Source organism: Peromyscus californicus, unplaced genomic scaffold (assembly GCF_007827085.1).
Source record: "Peromyscus californicus insignis strain IS unplaced genomic scaffold, ASM782708v3 Scaffold_12__1_contigs__length_115047231, whole genome shotgun sequence".
Classification (NCBI taxonomy): Eukaryota; Metazoa; Chordata; class Mammalia; order Rodentia; family Cricetidae; genus Peromyscus; species Peromyscus californicus.
Genome location: NW_026294413.1, coordinates 48,573,716 through 48,589,340, shown reverse-complemented (window position 1 = coordinate 48,589,340; position 15,625 = coordinate 48,573,716). Strand labels below are relative to the sequence as shown.

Below are 15,625 nucleotides of genomic sequence, written 5' to 3'. Positions count from 1 at the left end.
AGTGGTGGGCCTGTGGGCATGGGAAGCAGGGCATAGGGTGGCAGCTGGTTGGCTGGATGTGGCGGACTTCCATTCCCATTGTCAAGACCCAGGCTCCACAAGCAACCAGGGCCCACTGAGCCTAAAAACCACTCTACCATACCAAAAGTGTGCGGTTGGTGACATTATGGCGTGACAGGAGGAATAAATGTCCCCTCAGTTTGTGTGGGAAGATCCTTCCAGTAAGCCTTGAGTGCCCAACTCCATCTTGCTCATGTTTTCATTCCCCCCCCATATCTTTTCCCTCCCCCTCCTTCCTATCTCCCTTCTCTCCCTTTGCCCTCCTCCTTCCTCCCCGCCCCCACCTAGCCTTTTGCTGCTTTCTCTCTTTTCCCTCCCAAATCAACTAGGAGTCTACCAAATGCCACTCTGCTGAGGTCCAGTGGTCGGCAACGTACAAGGTCCATTCAACATGAGAGTTCTTGACCAGGTCCGCACATCCGAGCCCCCCGCCCCAGCACTGAAATATAAAAGATTCTCAGGCCCACCCAGGCCTACCCCATTAGAATTCGAAAGGGCACAGACTAAGAAAGGGGTTTTGAAAACACTTCCCTGTGACTTTGTTACGCATAAAACCACCACCCTGCGGGCGGGCGGACAATAGTCAGGCACTCCGTGGTGAGTGCTGGGAAAGAGGTATGAACAAGAAGCTGTGGCAGCAGAGAGAAGCCATGCACGCAGCGGTTAAAGAGATTTGGTGGTCGGGGAAATGTCATAGGGGTAAACTGAGTCTTGAATGACGACTGGGAGGCTTACTGGGTTTTAAGGGCAGATGAAAGCCCAAGAGATAGGAGAGGTCATTGGACAGATCTGTAGGTCACTTCAGGGGCTCTCTCGTTCAGCACAGCTGGGTGAGCATAAGCAAAGAGGGAGAGCACTGGGGTGCGACTAGGGTGGCAGCTAGGGGCCAAGTGGTGCCAGCATTAGCCGTCTGCCAACTCGTCTGAATTTTTGCCTGAAATCTGTGGGAAAATCTTGAGAGTTTTAAGGAGGACATAATAGAGACATATTTACATTTGAGATGAGTAAACCCACGGCGGTGCTATGAGGCCAAGTCAAGGAAGACCATCAAGGGAGTTCTTACAGTCACGTAAACCCAGGGTCAGTCCCCAATGTGATTTAAACATGAGCTCAAGACGGCTGTGTGAGTCACGCGGGCGGAATTTACCGGTCGATTTCCAAATGTGTCCCCTTGTGCCTGTGCAGACCCAGTGGGCGGTACTTCTCCTGTAATGCCATAATCTACCACTTTAACCTTATTGTTCAGGGTTGCACAAGACCATTGTCATGCAATTACATCAGATACTTTGAGCATATCCCTCCTCACACCTCCTGGCCCCCACTTTCTAGGAGTCCCCCTTGTTCTCCAGTTTCACATCTACTCGGTCATCTGTAATAGACGGTTTGTGCTTCTCTAAAGTCTAGGACCCACAAATGAGAGGAAACGTGTGAAGTTTGTGTTTCTGAGACTGACTTAATTCTCTTGATGTAATTATTTTACCTGACACCAAGCAATCCAAGGGAAGAAAGGTCTATCTGGGGCCACAGGTCTAGGGGAACATTCCGTCATGGTGGAGAAGGTACGCTATGGGAGGGGGAGGAACAAGAGGGGTCACGTGTCCACAGTGACAAAGCGGAGCATGATGAACGCTGGTATTCAGCTCTTTCTCCTTGTTACTCAGCCTGGAACCTCCAGCTATGGAATGGTGCCACCCCCGTTTAGGGTAGGCCTTTCTACCTCTATTAACATAATATGTACCCAGCAATTTGTTTGCATATTAATTCTAATTCTCATGAACTTGATAAAATTAACCATCACAAAGTCTGAAGCAGCCAGGGAGGACACATCATTCAGCTTCCTTCATTGGACCTGCTGCCTTCTGTGGCCGTCTAACAATGGACGTAAAGGATCTCCCACTTCCACAGGCCGTGACGGCTCCCAGGTTCCCACTTTCAAGTCACTCCTGTGGTCCTTCCACTGTAGAACTCCTGAACCCACCTTCTGGTTCCGTTTTGTTCAGTCTATCTCTAAGGCCGGAGCAGCCGCCAGAGAACAGGAAGAGACAGGTCAAAGAAGATTCTAGAATAGGATGGAAAAAAAAGGGTCCCCCTCTTGGCAGTACTCTGGCAACATAGCAGCATCACCGTTTTCCTCTCGGTACCAGGACAAGGACTCGGAATCATTGCCCACCAGTCCTACATCCAATCAGCCCCACAAAAGGGCTGCCAGACTTGTGCGAAAACGGGTCTTCTCAACATTGGGGTGACTCCTGGGTTTTGGAAGACCAACATCAGAATTTTTGCAGCCAAGATATCAGCTGGTCCAATGAGTCTGGACAGAGCAGTCTGGACTTGCTTTTAATAATGAGGTTTTGACTTTCAGAAAATGCCCTGGTGGAGGAAGGAAAAGTCACCATGCAAAGCCCTGCACTCCAAGCCCAAGGCTTGAGGAAGAGTTATGACAGCAGCAACAGCAGCCCGGCTCCTCTTGGGGGTCTGCCAGCGTCCCCACACTCGACAGTCTTCTGGAGTCTATACCATGCGCTCTGAGGTAATCAATTTAAGAGGCTTTTATGAGATGACGGAGCACGTTACTTAAAGCATTCCCATTTATTTTGCCTTACTCTATGTTTTTATTACCTAGAATTTAAATCCAATCCATTTGGCAATGTTTTACAGAAGCGGAAAGGCAGGAGAATAGGAATTTGTCAGCCAGGGAAAGGCTGATGGGACCAGCCCCTAGGGAAGGGCACACGGAGGTGCCTAAGGGTGGGGAAACTCGAAAGCCTCCCCTCCCATGGGTGAGATGGAAAGTTTCTCATTGCTTCAGGAGGGTGTCCCTGCTCCTTCATCTTGGAGGGAATCGAATCCAAGGCCTTGATCACACTAGGCAAGTACTCCACCACTGAACTACATCACCAGCCCTTATCCACAATTTTAAACATTTTTCTAAGGGCTCATTCTCACCATTGTTCTCTCAAAAATCTTCCAGCCTGGGCCCTGGGGTGGGAGCTGGCTCTAGGCTCAGCATGGGAAGGAGGGGATCCTGGTCATATTCTCAAAGCAGGCTCTTCTGCCTTATGAACTCCGTTAGTGCTGGCCACAGGGGTTCTGCCCTAAGCTGGACCCTCTTCAGCCTGAGCTGTGATGAATTAAACAAGCCGAGTTACTGCAGAGACCTGCTTTCCATCCTTTGCTGAGCATTCGTTGAGAGCTTACTATATGCCAAGCAGTGCTGCTAGACTCCACACGCTAAACGCTATAGACAATGTAGTCTAGCATATATCCTGTATGTTATATAGGGTGATATTACACCTCTGTACATTATCCGTTGTACCAGCCGGACACACTACCGTCTACACACACTGGGGAATGTGTGCAATATATCGCACAGGCAGCTATATATGCTAAAACATGCATTGCCATAAAAGGGATTTGGTGAATATATGTTGAATAAATGAATCTCATACTTAAAAAGAAAAAAGAAAGAAAGAAAGAAAAAGAAGACACTTCATGAACGAGCTTGGTGGCTCAGGCCTCTAATTCCAGCTACTCAGGAGGCTGAGTCAGGAGCATTATAAGATCAAGGCCTGTCTGGACTGCAGGATGAGTTCAAGGCCAGCCTAAGCAAGTAGTGTGTCAAATCCTGTGTCAGAATAAAAGGAATAAAGAGACCGGAGATTGTTTTAGAGGCTGTTCCCAGAGACACTGCTGCTCACCTTCGCCCACCAAGGGTAGGTATGTCAATCACCAGCATCCTGGTTCTACTGTTCAGTCTCATCTCAGGTTCAGGACCACACCAAGCTGCCTCGCTTTGCTGTTGACTCTGCACCTGGAACACATCTTAAAGAGGAGGAAGACAGTCAAGAATCTAAAATGGGATGGAAGGAAGTCTTCCTCATCCCTGGAGTTTTCTGGCAGCAGGAATGATGCCATGCTTTCTCAGTGCTGTGATGGATAACGGGACTGGCCCCTTAGCTGAGGTAAAGAGGACCTGCTCAGCCAGCTCTGTCACCTCAGCATTCTGACCACAGAGACCTATAATCAGGACAATTTTTATATATATATATATATATATATATATATATATATACATATACATATGTATATGTATGTATGTATGTGTGTGTGTGTGTATATATATCAGGATCCTGAGTGGGGACAGGGTGGTCTGCATGGTGGCTGAAACCATTCTGGAGCTCCAGTCTGTTCAGTCATGGCCACACACCTCACATCTCATTCTTTTTATCAGGTCATGTGATAAGGCTCCTGTATTTGAATGCTTAGTCACCAGGGAGTGGCACTATTTGAAAAAGATTAGGAGGTGTGGCCTTGTTGGAGAAAGCGTGTCACTGGGGACGGCTTTAAGGTTTCAAAAGCCCAAGCCAGGCCCAGTGGCTTTCTCTTCTGGATGCCTGTGGATCCCAATGTAGAACTCTCAGCTCCTTCTCCAGCACCATGTCTTCTTGCATGCCACCACGCTGCTCCCTGCCATGATGAGAATGGACTAACTCTCTGAGACTGTAATCAAGCCCCAAGGAAGTACTTTCTTTTGTGAAAATTGCCGTGGTCATGGCTTTGGCAGCCCAGGTGACAGAGTCCCCATCCCTGCTTACCGCATAGCCTTTCAGCCATAGCGCTGTCCTCAAAGGGTAGTTAAATTGGTCCCTAAGGGTTTTCTTTGCTTTTCTTTTAAGACAAAGGTCTCGTATAACCCAGGCTGGCTTCAAATTCACTATGGAGCTGAGGTCTCTACCTCTCTACAAGTGCTGGGATGACAGGCATGTGCCACTTTATCTGGTTTTATGTAGATCAGAAGAATGGACTGTGGCTTCATGCATGGTAAGCAACTGGGCCACCTCCCAGCACCTCTAAGTTAGGTTTTCTGAGTAAGAAAACTGGACCCACAGACCCCATCTCTGTAATCTAGCTTTGGGCTGGTCACTTCCTTGGTCTGGTCAGTAGAGGCCAGAGGCAGAGGTACTTGCCCACAGAAGAAGTCATTAGTAAGATGTACCACAAGGACATATCTGATACCATGTTCATGATTTTCCATGACCCCATGGCTTAGGAAGGCCTTCTCCACCCCCTAGTCAGATGATGGGAAAACTTAGTAACCAGAAAAGGTAACAGCTAATTTCCCTGGATATCCAAGCTCTGACATATTGCAGGTGAGCATGGAGAGGGGATGAGTTCACTGCAAGGGCTCCCAGATTTATGAGTGCCATGGGCTGAATGGACATGTCCCTCTAGAATCCATCCATTGAAATCTAGTCCCCAGCATGATGACTTAGGAGGTGACCCCTGTGGGAGGTGACTAGGTCATGAGGGTGGGACTGCCAGGAATAGGGACAGAGCCTTAGAGAGGTGGCCTGCTAGTCTCTTTTGCCATGAGAGAACACACAGAAGGGCCCCCTGGGAATGAACTCTGATCAGAGACTGGATCCGCACCAGCCTCCACCTCCAGCTCAGAGCCGAATATTCTTATAGTTTAGAAATTACCCATCGTGTGGCGTTTTTGTTACAGCAGCAGAAACAAACTAAGACAAGTGGGAAGTAAAAGCTAAAAGCATACACAGAGGAAGTAATGAAGAGGGCGGGTTCAGGGAGAGGAAGCAGAATGAGGACGAGGGGAGAGATTTAACCACCGCATTAGCAGTGATCACCTCAGCGCTTCAATAGTACCTCACCCAGAGTCCTCCCTCCCCTTTGCAGAGTCACAGTCAGCCCTGAGTCCTTTTAAGGCCTTTAAGGTTTGGCCTTCAATACTGGGAGCAGAAGCTCTGGAGTTCCAGAGATGTGGTGATGTTCACCTAAGACAAAGTGGTTTCTGCTGCTCATTGTGAAGGCCACCTTTGGAAGTGGCCAATGTTCCTTCTTGTTCAATGTTCAATGTTCAATGTTCCAGCTCTCTCCCCAGCACCCTTTGCTCTGAGATCACAGATGGACTGTCATAATTGGCTGCTCAGTTCAGTGACCACAGAACTAGTGTTTTAGCAGAGTCAAGCAACTGCCCTGGTGTGTCTCTGAGAAGAAAGTGGATCAGAGGATTGCCCAGGGCTAATTAATGATCACATTCTCTTTCCTCCACCTTCCACCTCCTCCTGGGCTTTCTCTCTTTCCCTTTTCCAGAATTCTCTGATTGAGTGGATGAATCCCACAGTGATCCTGTGAACCAATGTCAATCGAATGTGTAATACCTGCCAGGCCTGCTTGGAAGCACGTCTCATAATCACTCACTTAATCCCCCTGACAGACCTGCACAAGGGCACCATCCATATCTTCATTTTAGGGACTGGGACTTGAAAGCAGAGCATTTCTGCCCCTTCTCAAGGGCACAGAATTGGTAAAAGGATGATGTGACCCAGGCAGGTCACCCCAAGCGCCTTTGACCTCGCACACGCTCCTCTTCTGGTCTGTTGGGCTTTTCTTTCCACCTGGCAAGAATGAAGTGGAGTCAGGGAGGGAAGGCCTAGAGAGCCACAGCTGGACACACACTTGCAGGGTCAGCCGCGATGAAACTGACTAAGTGTGGGGCATACAGTGAATTGCTTTGCCTCTCCATGCCTCAGCGTCCTCATGTGCAAGTGGAGGATAAGAGTGTCTGTCTCAAACGTGGAGCGGAGGATTAATGCGTGCCTGAAACAGAAATCAGATCAACTAATGGAAGTAACTGTGGGGGTGGCTTTGATATCAAGCCATCATTTCCACATCAGGGCTGCCTGTGGCCATCCCAGGAGAGCCCTGCCTCCCGGAGCGGCAGGGACTCTGCTGTCTTGACTGGAAGATCGCAAATTCTCCCTCCCAAAGTCTTTGACAGGTAGGAAAGGGATGGCATTTCCAGACCCACAGCAGAACAATAAAACATTTACAGGTTGTAGTACATAGTGTTCATTCAATTTGCACAACTTTTTAGCCAACAGAGGCTAAGAACAAAGGCAATTGCCCACCATCAGAACAGGGCAAGGGGTAAGCCAGTGTTCACAGCCGGGCACCTAGTAGGTAGTGGCCTTTCCTGTCGGCATAGTGAGTTGCAATGATAGAGACAAATGTATCTGAAGGAACCTGTGACTATTCTATGGGACCCCTGTCTTTGTGGGGCTTTATCCAATGAGTGGACCCGTTGCTTCCCGACCCCTGGCTGTGACAGCCCTGGTACCAGGTGAACTCTACTCTGTCCACCTCACTGGTACCCTTTCCCACTGCCAGTACACAGCATACGGGGTGGGGAAGAAAAGGAAAGAAAATGCTTGGTGAGGGAAGAAAAAGATCCTTTATGTGGCCTGGAAAATTTAAATTGAGAAGTTAATCCTGCCTCAGTACCATGACAACAGAGAGATGCAGTTATTATGGGACACTTATTTTGTCAACTGATTGTTAATTTCTCATTATTTGCTTCTCACTTTCTTGGGGAAAATTCCACTTTCTGCTCCTCTGCCCCACGGGTAGATGTCTTAGATATTGATTGTGTTTCGCTTATTAATTCCATTTTTATGCTTTCAAAAAACATCTTTTTACTTTATTATCCCCTAGAGCTTGTAATAAGTTGTATAAGTGTACGGCCCCAATTATCATCTCTCTGTGGGCAGAAAAAATATTATACCTGAGATCCGACCATTAGCTGACATCTGCTGTGGCGTTTCTCATCTCTTGACGGCCAGGACTGCCTTCATTTCTCTCTTCCCAACACTCTGGTTCGAAGGGGAGCCTTGGAAATCTAGCCCTGTGCCAGTATTCACTGCTTTCTATCTCACATTGAAGGCTCTTCAAATGAAAATACCAAGTTGGGACTGGTGAGATGGCTCAGGTACCTGCCACCAAGTCTGATGTTTAATCCCTGGGTCCCTCATGACTAAAGAGAGAACCAGCTCCCACGAGTTGTCTTCTGACCTCCACACACAAGCCATAGCATATATGTTCATACACACTCACACACTCACACACACACACACAAAATTGATCCCACAAAGCTATTTCCAATCCTGAAATAAGAATTAAACTCCATAAAATTGCATTGTTTTTATTCCTCCAATATAAAGATCCTTGGATATCTTTGTCCTTGGACATTGCAAGCTAGAATAATTTTGTTTTCTATATAGCCTTATCAAAGACAAGAGACCCTTAGCTTATCGAACATGGACCATCACCTGGAAAAATACCTGACCAAGTCACTAAAGGGAGACCTGGTTTGATTTGGTTCAGAGTTTCAGAGGACCCATCATGGCAGAGAAGGCGTGGTGGTGGGGGTGTGAGCAAGCTGCTTGTTCACATGGAGGCAGACAGGAAGTAGAGAGCTTGGACTGGAACAGGGAACAGAATGACCTTCAAAGGCCCACCCCAAGTGGCCTACTTCCTCCAGTGGGACTGCCTCCCTTTTGTAGGTTCTAGACCCACTCTAGCTAGGGGCCAAGATTCAGATATTGTCTATGGGAGACATTTCCTTCTCAAACCATAATACTCATTCTATTCCCACCCAGAAAGTGCCTTTACCCACAAGGCTAAGGAGGAGGCTTTGCATTTTGCCTCTAACAGAGAAGGAGAGAGGAGTTCCCACCCTGGAATCTGACTAATTCATTATCCCCTGTGTGAGCACCTACTGTATACCAGTCTCTGAGTTAATCATGGGCCTAGAAACAGAGAGCCTGGGAGGATCCCAGGGAAAAAATGAACTGGATTCCAGTGTCCATTCTTTAAGCATAAAACCAATGGAGAAGTATGATTAGGAATCTGGGAGGTAGAAATGACAAGTTTGATTATTGGTAGAAACCAAATGAAGGACATGTTTTAAGTGCTCAGCCTCCGGTTCCCTCACATACCTGAGCAACCCGTTACTGCAGAGCTGGACCACGGCAGCCATCTGCAAAGGGCAGAGCACGTTGGGCAGCTTTCTAGGAGGGTGAAGATGGTGAGGTATGCACAGGCTGATGGATAGACAGACAGATCTGAGGGAGGAAAGGCAGCACCAGGACACTGGGTCCTCTGTCACTGTCAATTTTGCGATAGATAGACTATTATTGAAGTGTACAGAAGTCAGTAAGGGTGGGGCAGGGACAGGAACGGGATTCTGGCTAAAGCCACTCCATCAGTGCTACCTCTAACTAACGTGCTTTGACCTCTCAAGGAGAAGATGGCTGGCGGGGGGGGGGGGGGGGAGAGGTGTGGGGCGTTTACCCAACCACCCCCACAGTTCCCCAGAGTTTTCTTGAGTGCGAGCAGCAGGAAATATTAGATAGAAGGATTTATTGCGGAGAATATCGCGGAGATAAACAGATAGAAAATAAAGGATAGCCTCAAGAGGGCCTGGAACCTATTCCAACGGGCCCCCAACTGTCTCTGCCCCAGGGTTTTTATAGAGACGCCAAGGGGGTGGAGCAAAAGACCTCCTCCCCCAGCACAGCCAAGTGCAGACCATCTCAGACACCTGCACTCAGGCCCGTGGTCCTAATCATCCTCTATTCGGACCTGCTGGGTAAAGCCATGAGGAACCCGAGAACGGGCTCCCACAAAGAGGCCGCTAAGTGAGGACAGGAAACACAAAATGGCACAGGGCAGGTAGGCACCAACCCAGTTGCTAGGTAAACTGTAAATGGATTTAGCATCACCTCAGAGCTCTAAAAGCCTGTTCTCCGGAGGCCAGCTCAAGAGGGAGGTGACGTACAGAGAGTGACCAAGGGGGCATCTGTCCCCCTGGGTCTCTGAAGATCAGGCCCTCTCCACCTCCATCTCTTCTGGTGTCAAGGAGTAAGAACTGAGCATGTGAGCAGATGGAGACGCTCACGAGCTACGCTGCCTGTGTGCCTCCCAACCTGTTCTTGATTCATGTCATGTCGCACTGGCTGTTGTGAGCCCTACAGGGACAGGCTGCTTTCTCTCGGAGCCTCTTTCTCTTACCAGTGGAGGTGGCAGTTCCAATCATCTGCCCACCTCCCAGAGTCTCTGCTGTGAGCCTTCCAGAATGATGTTTGCTCAAAGCCGGCTGCTCTTAGAGGCATAGCCCTCTGTAAACACCGAGTTTCATTACTAGACGATGATGAATTTTTAAAATGCCAATTCTGGCCTTCACTCCGGCTCAACTCTGCATACAATTCGCTCCTTCTTCATCAAACACCTCAGGTGCCTCACCTCCGTGCTGAGGACATGGCTTCTGGTACTGGTCAAGGCCACAGACAGGTGCTTCCCGGTGCCAGGATGTTCCTATGAGTGCCGGAGTCTGCTGCCACCCAGTAAGTGGGACAGGTGGAGGAATGCAGGCCCAGGTGGCAGTCAAGTTGAAGGTAGTAATTTGTGTCTTAGGTGAAGTCTCCTGAGTTGTAAGTGGGGGTCTCACCTTTGAGCATTTTACATAAAAAGAGAACATGGTGAGGGTCACACATGCACATCTGTGGCCGAGTTTACCCTCCCCCTACTGTCCCTGCCAATCCTTGACACACCATTTCTTGACCTTGATGCTAAGTTTCAGTCGCCGGACCCTATTGGAAGCAATAGAGCTGAGCTCCAGAGGAAGCTGCCCCTAGTCAGATGGGAAGGCAACGCCCCATGGTGTGCAATTATACTACTGCTTCTTAGCATTTTTTCAGCTTGACATGGACATTTCAGTTGGAGATTTCATCCTGTTTCAAGTTTATGCCCCATAGCAAATCAAGAAGGCTTGGATCGAATCCTGATTCCATTGCTGGCTGGCTGTGGGATTTAGGTACTATTACTTAATCTTTTGAGCCTCTTGTTAGCTAGTTTCTGAGTTTTGTGACCAAAATACCTCGTAGAAACAGCCTAAGGGAGGAATCACTGGTTTGGGCTCCTGATCTCAGAGGGCTCAGCCCATGAGTAAGCACCTGGCCATCTGTCCTTTAGCAGAGCATCATGGCAGTGCCGGGGGTTGGGGGGAGCACGTGGTGGGCAGCAGTTGTTCACATCGTGGATTGAAGGACCAGCAGCTACTGGCCTCATACCTCATTTGTCCTTATGTATCTCTCTCCCATCGTCAACCTGACTGGCAGCTACCAAGCCATAAAAATTTTAAAGTAAGAAAGGAAAGGAGGGAGGAAGGGAGGGATGTTGGGTGTTAAACTGGCTCTTCGGAAGGAGGCACTGAGCTAACATGGAGTCAAACAGAAGATATGAACAGAACAGCGACAGGCCCAGGGAAAGTGCGACAGGTGATATCTCCAAGAACAATCACGCTACAGGAAGCGAACTGGTCACACCACGGCCATTTTGCTGACACCCTAGCAGGGTGTTTACATTTTATGACACATTTGGAAACATGACAGATCTCACAGAGCTGTCTGAATCGCCACTGCCATGATCCAATCCATCCCTTCATTTTCTTATCTACTCGTCACGCTTGTGAGGCTCGTGACCATGTGCTGCAGCGTTGTGCCTAAGAGGAGCTCAGCGTCGACGGGGAGATGCGCTTTTATCTCAAGGACTGAATAGGAATTTTCCGGGATGAGTGTGGCCGGGGGAGGGTTAGGCATAAGACTGAGGACCAAATCAGAGAAAGGAAGAAAGATTAGGGCACGGGGACAAAAACTACTTAGAGCTCAAATAATATGATGGTCCATTTACAATATTTATGGTGCCATACAGCTAGGCAATCCTAGAAGAAAATTATTTTGAAGTAAAATGTCTTTTCTCTCAAAATTGATCCAACAATTATCTGGCAATGTTAGAAAGGGAATCAAGATGATTTATGATACAGCTCCCTTATTCTCAACAGAAAGAAAGCAAGTTCCATTTGTCTGAAGATGTAGCGGATACTGTTGGTCCACGACAGCCCTGGCATCTCCTTCTGTCTTCACTGGTGGCTCAGCTCGGCCTCCTGGTGCAGGTAGCAAATGTGGGCAGCCCTTAGCAAGAACAGGAGAAACACACAAACCTGTCCAGGTGGGGACTCTGAGGTCTGTTCTGCAGGGGCTCCCAGAAGCCCCAGTGAGATGAGGTGTTAACTGCCCACAGCTCACCGCTACCCTCCTGCCTGAGTTCTTTCTCTTTTCTCTCTCCCCACTGACTTCCCAGTGCCTTTGGGGATCACGTCATAAATAGACTACTTGCATCCAAATCTGTGAGTCAGGATCTGTTTCAGGAGGAATCTGTATCGAGACAACAGGAAGAAAGTAAAACCGGAAATCTCCACATGTCAACAGACCCTGACCTGTCACTTGGGATGTCTTCCACAAACAGCTAGAACCTGGCTCCTGAGGATGTGGGACACCTGACCACAAATGGCCAATCTCAAGACATACAACTGACACTGTGACTTTTACTGCCTAAGAGGACACTGAGGCACACGCTTACCCATCCAGATACGGAACCCACACAAATGTCGCACAAGACGAGACCAAGTGATTTCCCTTCTGCTATTAAAGAAAAACTTCTACCCCCCTCTTAAGAGTTCTTTGCTATGTCTCTGTCTCTGCTGGCAGCACATTGTCTCTACAAAAAAGAAAATCTTTTTCTAACTCTATTCTTATCTACTTCAGCTGCTCACCATCATTCCCAGTCTGACAGAAACACCTTAGAGTTTCAATTGTGTCCCCCAAAAGATATGCTGGAGTCTCCACCCAGCCCCTCCTCCCCTGCCTGCCCTAATTTGGAAATTAGGGATCTTTGCACTGTAATCAAGATGAGGTTGTCCTGTATCAGGGTAGCCGCTGGTCCAATATGAGTGATGTCTTTCTGAGAAGACAGACAGACACCACAGTGAAGAATACCATGTAAAATGGAGAGAGCGAGGGGTGCATCTGCACACAATGCCAGGAACCATCAAGCCAGACAGTAGGAGCAACCCATGGAAAGGGTATTCCCTAAAACTTCCCGAACGAGCTGACCATATTGAGACAGGACTTTGGACTTCCAGACTTGAGAGTTATTTTCTATTCCTTTGGACCTTTCAGTGTGTGATGTTTCATGACGACATTCCCGGGAGACTCCTTCTGAATGTTCCCAGAGCTGGGGCCTCCTCGGCTGGTGCTTCCTGCATCCCTTGGTGCTAAGTCTGCATCACTGCTCTGGGGTCAGGTTGTAATGACTAGAAAGAACAGACAAAGGAGGCTGATGGACTTTTCTAGAATCCTCCTGTCAGCAGGAGCAAGGAGAGAGGCCTAACTCCACTTTGTCACCCACAGCAGCCCAAGGAGTTCAGTTGATCCTTTGGGGCCTTGATTTGGGTAAATCTGGATTCTTCAATGGAGAACAGACTTCGGAATGAGCCGGTATGAATCAGAGGTAGACTGTAATTAAAAGAGCAGTAAAGGTCCCCTGGAAAGAAGGAAGCACCCCTGAGGGTGTGGTTGAGCACTACTAACATGCTGAGAACCACAAGGATCTTAGCTGTCCCCAAATAGACCTAATGTGGCTCTCAGTCACGTCTCACTGGGCCGCTAAGAGCCTTTTTTTCCCCTTCTCCTTTAAAAAAATGAAATCAAGTTATAAATGGCTCTAAATATCCCTTGGGTGGAATCACAATCTCACAAGATAAAACCAGGAGCTAATGGGGCTGCACAGTGTTAGGGACATGCCCTTTTACAGAGACGGGGGTTTCTGGTGAGTTTCCCAGAAAACTGTAGGTTTCTGGCAGGAAAGCGAGCAAGGACTTAAGTAAATGTAAACTGTGTTGGGATTCAGCCTCCAGGAGGCTTTTACCAGACTCCAGGGTGGGGGTATCTTTTCCTTTTCAGGTCCCCATAAGGATTCCCTGCCTTTCTACCCTGTCCCTTCCCAAACTGGCTACAGCTCATGAGAAAGGCACATGATCAGCTAGTCCAGACAGAAGGCACTGGGAAATCCCAGAGCTGCAGCAGGATTCACAGACCTTTGCTAATCGCAGTCACAACCCCCAGAGAGCACACATACCCGAGCAAGCACATCTCCCAACACAAGGCATACTGTTTGCCGCTTGGAGACGGATCATGGTCCTAGCCAAACACTGGCGAGGTATTGACTTGAGGAGTTAATGTAACGTTAGGTCATTCTTATGTCACATTTTTTAATTCAAATCTTTTGGTTGCTGATACTTCTGTTCCGTTGTTAGGGGAAATAAAGAAACCAGCCACCGAGTTTTCTTGAAATTGTTTTAGCCTTTTATCAGAATCATATTCCCCCTTTCAAGCCTTCAAATGTCTGTATCTTTTCTAATCTAGCTTTGTGGAGCCAGCTCTGCGGCCACTAGCCCGCACATCAGTGCTTGTCTATGAAGAAGTGACTCTGCTTTTATGTGTCTGACCTTGAGCCCAGAAGATGGACGGACAGAGGAAAATAAGCAGAGCCAGAGGAAGATGTTTCACACCTGCTCCTGAGGCTGGGGACGTGCTTCTGATGTCCTTGTCACCTTTGAGTTTTTCCCCATGGTTCCTGAAGATAAGGGCAGAAAGCAAAAACTGAGTAGAGCCAGTGGCTGCAAGTGACCACAGCTATCTGGAAGTCTCTCTTAAGCATTCGATCTTACCGTCTATGGACAGAGGTTACCATGGTAACTCCTGGGGGCATTTTTTAAACAGGCAGAGATACATTTCACTACTCGGAGGTAGTTGGTTAAGAAAATCTGTCTTGACAAAGAGTGGACGTGCTAATTTGAGACAGATGTCAAGAGACTGCCTGAGGCTTAGAGTGCCTTCTTGAGCAGGGGTTCAAGATGATCAAAGTACCCTCCGTGTTTACTCGGCCTTCAGCCTCTCAAAGCAGTGAGTGGGCAGCACCTACAGCCTTTGGAACAGCCTCTTTTTAAGAAGGCAGCCTAGCCAGCCAAAGACCCTGTCAGTGCTGCTCAGAGTAGGGTCAATGGCTCCATGGATGCCTAGTCAGGGAGGCCAGCTCTCTTACTTCTCAGTTTTTCTGTTCTTAGCAGGAAAATTTCTCAGGAGATACACCATGATAGGTTTCACATGCATTTGAAATTGGAATTCATTTCTAGCTGTATGGCTTCGTCTCCTAATCTCTCCTGACCATGAGACCCTTTTGTGTTAAATGAAGATACACTGTTTATACTGGGGGCTGCTGATGAGCAGGAAACAGATCACATCTATAAGCTGGCTAGGTATGCTGGATTGGTTCCTTCTCATAATTTTTCACCTTTGCTGTCTTTATGTAGAGAAGAGCGGCTACTACATGGCTCTGACCCTAACATCTAGGACTCGGGGACAAGAGAATCAACAATTTGATGTCAGCCTGGGTTACTGGAGAAAGACCACGCCTTCTGCTCCTCCGCCCCGTAAGGAGTGATGGTAAGCTATAGAAGAGCATGTCACACCTATGTTTTTGTGGATATCTGAATGGCATAAGAGCACGAGAGTAACTACTTCAAGTGTAGGAGAGATGTCCACAGAATGAAAGCATGATGCCCCAACAGAGTTGGACTGAAAGGAACAGATGTGTCAGGAAGTCAACCTTGCTGTGACGGCTTGTGTAAATACAGACGGCTCAGGTCTGGAATAGGACAAAGTTGAAAAGGGGCCACAAATAGAACAGCAAAGTGGGTGTGGTGGCACCTGTGTGCTCCCATTAACCCAAAGACAATCTGTCACCTCCAAGTTAACAAGAGGAAGTTTTTCTGGAGCCAATAGGAGTGACCATGCACAGGGACACAGAT

The 15,625-nt window shown here is 48.1% G+C and overlaps 1 long non-coding RNA gene across 1 annotated transcript; it reads left to right on the top strand.

The window, feature by feature from the left end:
* The first annotated feature begins 261 nt into the window (after positions 1 to 261).
* LOC128107162 (uncharacterized) lies at positions 262 to 6,899 on the top strand. The gene is made up of 4 exons (XR_008216989.1): positions 262 to 2,590; positions 3,815 to 4,022; positions 4,737 to 4,881; positions 6,172 to 6,899. It is a non-coding gene; the product is annotated as an uncharacterized LOC128107162 (long non-coding RNA).
* The last annotated feature ends 8,726 nt before the right edge of the window (positions 6,900 to 15,625 follow it).